Genomic DNA, 6,680 nt, shown 5'->3' with positions numbered 1-6,680 from the left:
TAATGTCCTCCTACAGCAAATGAAAAGTCCCTCATTAGCAAAACACCGGGGTGCTACTATCTAGACACTGGTGCAGCTGGCACCAATTCTGAGAGGAGAATGATTCATTACCATGGTTACTGATGCCAGAAATATTACCTTCTGCAATCAGCATACACAAAGATCCTTTAAAGAGAGTGTAAAAATTAGAGCACTGTAAACAATTCGTGAAAATTGCCAGCAGCACGGAGGCTGAACTTACACAATGCTGCTTTGGGGGCATAAAAACAGGGGAAGCACCATTGCTGCACCAGCAAATCTTGCTGAGGGCAAAAACGACACTCAAGCCCGGGGAGCTAGCTGAAGGACCCCTGGCAGACAAGCTCTTTACCTGTCCCACTGGCAATTTTAGAGTAAGATCTGGCTGACTGGTAATATCTGCAGGATCAAGTGCTGCAAAGGGTCTTGAAAAATGCAGTATATTTTAGTAATGTATTACTATAATGTACTGTCATGTATTACTATAGTCCAGCACTGCTGCTTCTTGAAAACAAGATAGGAATAAGCTGGGCGTGGTGGCTCACGCCTGTAATCTCAACACTGAGAGGCTGAGGGGGGCAAATTACTTGAGGTCAGGAGTTTGAGACCAGCCTGGCCAACATAGTGATACCCCGTCTCTACTAAAACTACAAAAATTAGCCAGGTGTAGTGGTGCATGCCTGTAACCCCAGCTACTTGGGAGGCTAAGGCAGGAGAATCGTTTGAACCTGGGAGGCGGAGGTTTCATTCAGTGAGCCGAGCTGGTGCCACCGCACTCTAGCCTGGGCGACAAAGCGAGACTCTGACTCAAAAACAATATCAACGACAACAACAAAATAGGAATAAAGAAGTTTAAGGAAGGACGTTTTGCTGTTAAACGACACACAGTTTTTATTTTCACCTGCAGTGGATGATTTCCCAAACTTTGAAATAGGAAAATAGATTAATGCCCATGAGAAAGTTTTGCTTGAGTGGATGGATCATTTCTGTACATATTTTATTCTGTTTAAAGACTGTCTATTCCACCTGAATCTGGTTTAAAAAAAAAAAAGTCAATACCTTCAGGTAATCCATAGTACTTTTTTTTTTTTTTTTGAGACAGGGTCTCGCTCTGTTGCCAAGGCTATCGTGCAACCACTCAATCTAGGTTCACTGCAACCTCTGCCTCCCAGGTTCAAGCAACTCTCTCACCTCAGCCTTCCAGGCAGCAGGGACTACAAGGGCCTGGGAGGCACCCACTGTTCCTGGCCAATCTCTGTGTTTTTAGTAGAGACAGGGTTTCACCATGTTGGCCAAGCTTGTCTGTAACTCCTGACCTCAAATGATCTGCTCGCCTTTCCATGGTACTTTCAATAAACTCTAGTTTAAACCTGACAAATTCTACTGAAAATGACTACAGTAAAACCTGTTATTCAAAACTAATGTCTAAGTCACAAGCAGATAATAAATTGACATTTACCTTTCTCAGCATAGGTTCTTCATAAAAAGATTGTTAAATCAATTAGTGATATAAACAAAATAATAGCAGGGAATATCTGATCTAATTACAAGAATAAAGTGTTTTTGTGTTTTGCAACATAATTTGCAAAGCTATTAAAAATGTTCTAGATGTTATGTTTGTCATCGATTCTTAAAGAAAGAATAGCAATTTATCAATACCTTTTTAGCCACAGTATGGGTTTAAGTGGAAATGATTTGACAATACATACACATACATACATATAGTTGTAGATGTAATATAGATCTATAGATGTGACAGAATCTCCATATGAGCAAGGTGTTTTGTTTACATTATTCATTGTTTTATCCCAAGCACCTAGAAAAGTGATAGCACATAGAAGATTATATATGGATATAGCCTTCTTTTTCTTTCTTTTTGAGATGGAGTCTTGCTCTTGTCACCCAGGCTGGAGTGCAATGGCATGATCTCAGCTCACTGCAACCACCATCTTCCAGGCTCAGGCAATTCTCCTGCCTCAGCCTCCCTAGTAGTTGGGATTACAGGCATGCACCATCACTCCTGGCTAATTTTTGTATTTTTAGTAGAGAGGGGGTTTCGCCATGTTTGCTAGGCTGGTCTTGAACTCCTGACCTCAGGTGATCTGCCCATCTTGGCCTCCCAAAGTGCTGGGATTACAGGCATGAGCCATTGCGTCTGGCCTAGCCACTGCACCCAGCCTAGTCTTGTAATATCTATATAGTCTTCAGATAGACACATGTGCGCACGCGTGCACACACGCACACACAGGAATGAATATGAAGACTTTCTCCCTCCTCAGAATTCAAAAAGGTTTTCACTGATCATCTTTGTGAGCTTTGTCAGAGTCCACACGTCACCAGCGCTCCAGGAGGATGGTGAGCCTGGGTCACAGTTGTGTGGGTTCTTTCTGAGCCTCCTGACCCTTGGCAAAGTGCTCTCCAGATTCGTGCACTTGGCCTCTCCAGTTTAACTCTGGTCCGGAGCACAATCGTGTTTGCTGGGACCTCAGAGTGGAGAGGCTGAGAAGCACTGTAGAAATTGCCACAAGGAACTCCACAAGATGTGGGCGGACGGCAATGCCTGTCTCTCCCAAACCCTGCCCTATCTCTCACAAAGTGAGGCTGATAGGGTTCATGGCCGGGCCCTGTGTGCTGCTTCTGCTTCTGTCCCTGATCCTGTGTCCCCAAGCCCAACTAGGAAAGAGGGCCTGATTCTTCTTTGCTTCACTTCAATATATTCCTTTCAGCCTCCAGACAGGAGCTGACAGTGACATCACCGACTTCTGGTCTCTTCCAAGCATGGCAGCATCTTTACTAGCTTTTCCCTGGTGCCAATGGTTGATATTCGACCATATGCCACCCACAGCGTTCAGAGAACAAATCAGCTGCTGGAGAAATCCCTTTGCGCACCAAGGCATGGGGTGGCAAAGGCAAGACTGGCCACAAGGCTGGGGATGGGCTAAAGTGATGGGCTTGCTAACGTGGTAGCTCCCAGACAGATGCCACCTGGAAGCAGCCACTAAACCCTGCTTTTTCTCTTTGAAAGAATTACATACCTCCCTGAGGTTAGCAGGCCGGAGCACAATCGTGTTTGCTGGGACCCCAGAGTGGAGAGGCTGAGAAGCACTGTAGAAATTGCAACAAGGAACTCCACAAGATGTGGGTGGATGGCAATGCCTGTCTCTCCCAAACCCTGCCCTATCTCTCACAAAGTGAGGCTGATAGGACCCAGCTGGTGTGGAGCCTCTGTGAGGACCCTCACTCCTTTACACTACTTCTGTCCAGCGAAGAAACCTGATAACAGAGGTATTTGCGAGTCTGCTCTTCCTCGGTCGGCAGTTTGATGGAGTAGGTCAGAGCCTCAGCTTAGAGCCCATTGCAGATGGACTTCAGTCTCTGCTCTGCTACTTACTACCGGCTTGATCTTGGGAAAGTTGCATAATTTCTCTGTGCTTCCAGTCTCATAACCATAACATGGCGGAAGCAGTCACCTAACTGTGAGTTGTGGTGAGGACTGGTTGCCGGTGGTGTGGAGTGTCTGGTGCCTAGGAAGACCTTGGTGACTGTTCCCACTCTTCTCTGCTGATCATCAAAACAACCTGGATGGACCAGCCCCACATAAGCAGCCTCTATTTTCTCCTGTGCCCACTCTGAGCAGGCTTAACATTTGGACTCAACTCTCATCTGTGGCTAACCCAACTCTGTGATGCAATGATGGGAAACCCATATTTTATTCAAGATTTCTTGAGGATTCCATAGAGAAGACTCACAATACCTAACCCACAGTAGAAACAAGAAAATTCCCCATTAAACACCTACTTCTTTCTTCCAACATGTTCCTTGCCTGTCAAGCCCACACCTTATCCTCTCCCCATAAAACAGAATCGAAATATCTTGCTTGATGCTCTAAGCTGTCCAGTCCACACCTTCAGCCTCAAACCCCACACTGAAAAACACAGGGCTGGGGTCAGCGGATGCCTGCCTGGCCTGACAGCTGGTATGGTTCTGAAGCCCCACAACTTTGGCCTAATCGTCTCTCTCAGGGATTCTCCTCTCCCCTGTCCTTGAGGAAGGAAACAAGACACATCAACCCCAGTGTGAACAATGACAGGTTTCATTCCTTCACTGTTTCTCTGGGATGTTCCAGTTTGCACAGCCAGGGGGATTTAAGAAGCTCTGACTCCAAGGCTTTATCCTTCTCCATCTTCCATATGGGTTTCTCCTGGGCCTTACGCAGATGAAAGGTGTTTCTGTCTCATCTTACCTTGGTGCAGTTTAACAAGAATATCAGAGATGCCCACATCCACTCCTTCATCAGCCATGAAATGGAGCGAACCAAAGTACAAAGCCCTTGACATTCTTTCAGGAATTGAACAAAAGGCATGGTTTCCTGGCAGAACAGAAACCCTCTGGCCTTCTTCCTTCCCTGAAATCGGTGGGCAGCTTACCTCTGCAGAGTCCTACCCTGCTTCCAACCTGAGGCCTGGCTCACACATCAGCCCTCCCTGTGTAGTGATAGGGGATAGAATATAAGCTGTACCATCCTACAGCTTGGCATTTCAATCTTGGATTCCCCCACTTACTGGTGCATAAGTTACTTATCCTCTCTGGGCCTCAGTTTCCCCATCTGCAGAACACAGATAACATTAGCTTCCTCAGAAGATTATGGTTAAGACCCAGAGCCTGGCACAACACACATTCCCAGCAGAGTTGTGATTTGTTTCTAACGTTGGCAGAGCTGGGTCTGGGGTTACTGTGCCCACGTGGCTGGCTTCATGGTAAATATTGGCCCAAGGAGGCTGGCATGCTGACCTCAGGGATCCACTGCCTGGCCACTTGGACCCACATTCTGCCTTCCTGACTAGACCATGGGACTTCATTCTCATAATTTATTTCCCTCAGATAAGAAGAAATAGAACAGTGGTCCTCAAGTGAGGCAATTTTACCAAGCCTCCCACCCCCAGGGGACATTTGGCAATGTTTGCAGATGTTTCTGGCCATCACAAATAGAGTAAGGGTGCTACTGGCATCGGTGGGCAAGGCCAGGAGTGCCGCTGATCATCCTGCAATGAACAGGACGGCCCCACAGCAAAAACCATCCAGCCCACAGGCTGACAGTGCTGAGATGGAAAACCCCGAACTAGACCCAACGGCTCATTGGGTTTCATCTGTGTCCAGAATGCAGATAACGCAAAGACATTTTTTTCTTAGGTGGGGGAAGAAGTGGTTGGAGGTAGCCACTCCACCATAAATGTATGTAAAAAATACGTTTGTGGACAAATGCTTTGAAAAGGACAATAAGAATTGTTTTCCAGAGAGTAAGATCTCAGATGAATTTTCTCGTATTTTAAATCTTCCTCTAATGTTATTCGGGCAACAAACAAAGAAAAAGAATCCTTCTAGGATATGGCACAAGGTTCAGCTGGAAATTTAAACAAGCAAACAGGCATTTAAAGACTCAACACCCTTCAAGCCCTGTTCATCCAATGGGCCAATCTTACCACACCCAGTGCACTTTGAAAACACCTAAGATAGAATCAAACGGAGCAAAATCAGCTTTCAGAAGGGGAGAAGACCACCCAGGTTAAAATAATTTAAGTAGGGCTTTTACATACATTTAATTTTTACTTCGCTGTTCATTAAACCAGAAAATGACAGCGATTGTCATAACTGGTTAGGCCAATCGAGACCAAAAAAATTCTGATATGACTAGTTTCTTTAAATTTTTTTTTTTTTTTTTTTTTTTTTGCCAGAAACTATTTTGACCTGCCAAGTCATTAAAAACTTGCAAGCCAATCTGTGTCTACAAATAGAGCCAAGGCAGAACAGCGGGGCATAGGGAAAAATGCAGGCACTTAAAATACCTTTTACATTATTATAGGATTGATAGCTGCCATTATAATGAAAGAGAAAATATGACATTTATAATGAAGTAGCTGAACATCAGAAGATGTAATTAAAATGAGGAGGAAAATGACCCCAGTACATAACGCTAAAGGTTCATCAGGGCAAAATGCATAAAGTCCTATTCATTTGAGGCCAGAGAATGGGTTAGATCCCCAAATACTGTACTATTAAAGACCGAGTTACCACATTTCTTGCTAGCCGAACATGTAAGATACAATAAATGCTTTTAGTCACTGTCAGCACAGTGGAGATAATTTGCATATGATTTACATATAATCTTTTTGCAGGCAGATTACAGCGTTCACAAGTCTAATTTTTTTTTTTTTTTCAACGAGAAGGAGCCATTGACTAACGGATTTCTTTTAGATCATGTTAAGAGTTTTTCAGCTTTTGTTGTTCCTGCCTCTAACCACTGAATATCATTAGCAAGCTCATAAATTGTCCTTTTGATTTACATATTAACACTCTGATCAAGACAAGAAAGCATGACAATCTAACCTTTGAAATGGTTATACACTGTGGGGTTGGGCTTAGTTCCCTGGGAGAAAATGCCAAAGTTACAAAATTATAAACTACATTATTTATGAAAGGGAAATGTATCCTGACAGAAATTAATTTCAAGGCAGAATTCTGTAATGGTTACAGCTTATTTGATCTGCCCATTCTATCCTGTCTAGTCTTGCTGTACTAATCTGTTTACTTACTCATTGATTCATTTATGCTGCACTCCACAAATGATTCTAGAAAGCACACACACATACATGAAATACACATGC

Source organism: Saimiri boliviensis, chromosome 16 (genome assembly GCF_048565385.1).
Source record: "Saimiri boliviensis isolate mSaiBol1 chromosome 16, mSaiBol1.pri, whole genome shotgun sequence".
Classification (NCBI taxonomy): domain Eukaryota; kingdom Metazoa; phylum Chordata; class Mammalia; order Primates; family Cebidae; genus Saimiri; species Saimiri boliviensis.
The sequence above is the reverse complement of the archived record's forward strand: the minus strand, read 5'-3'. Positions refer to the sequence as shown.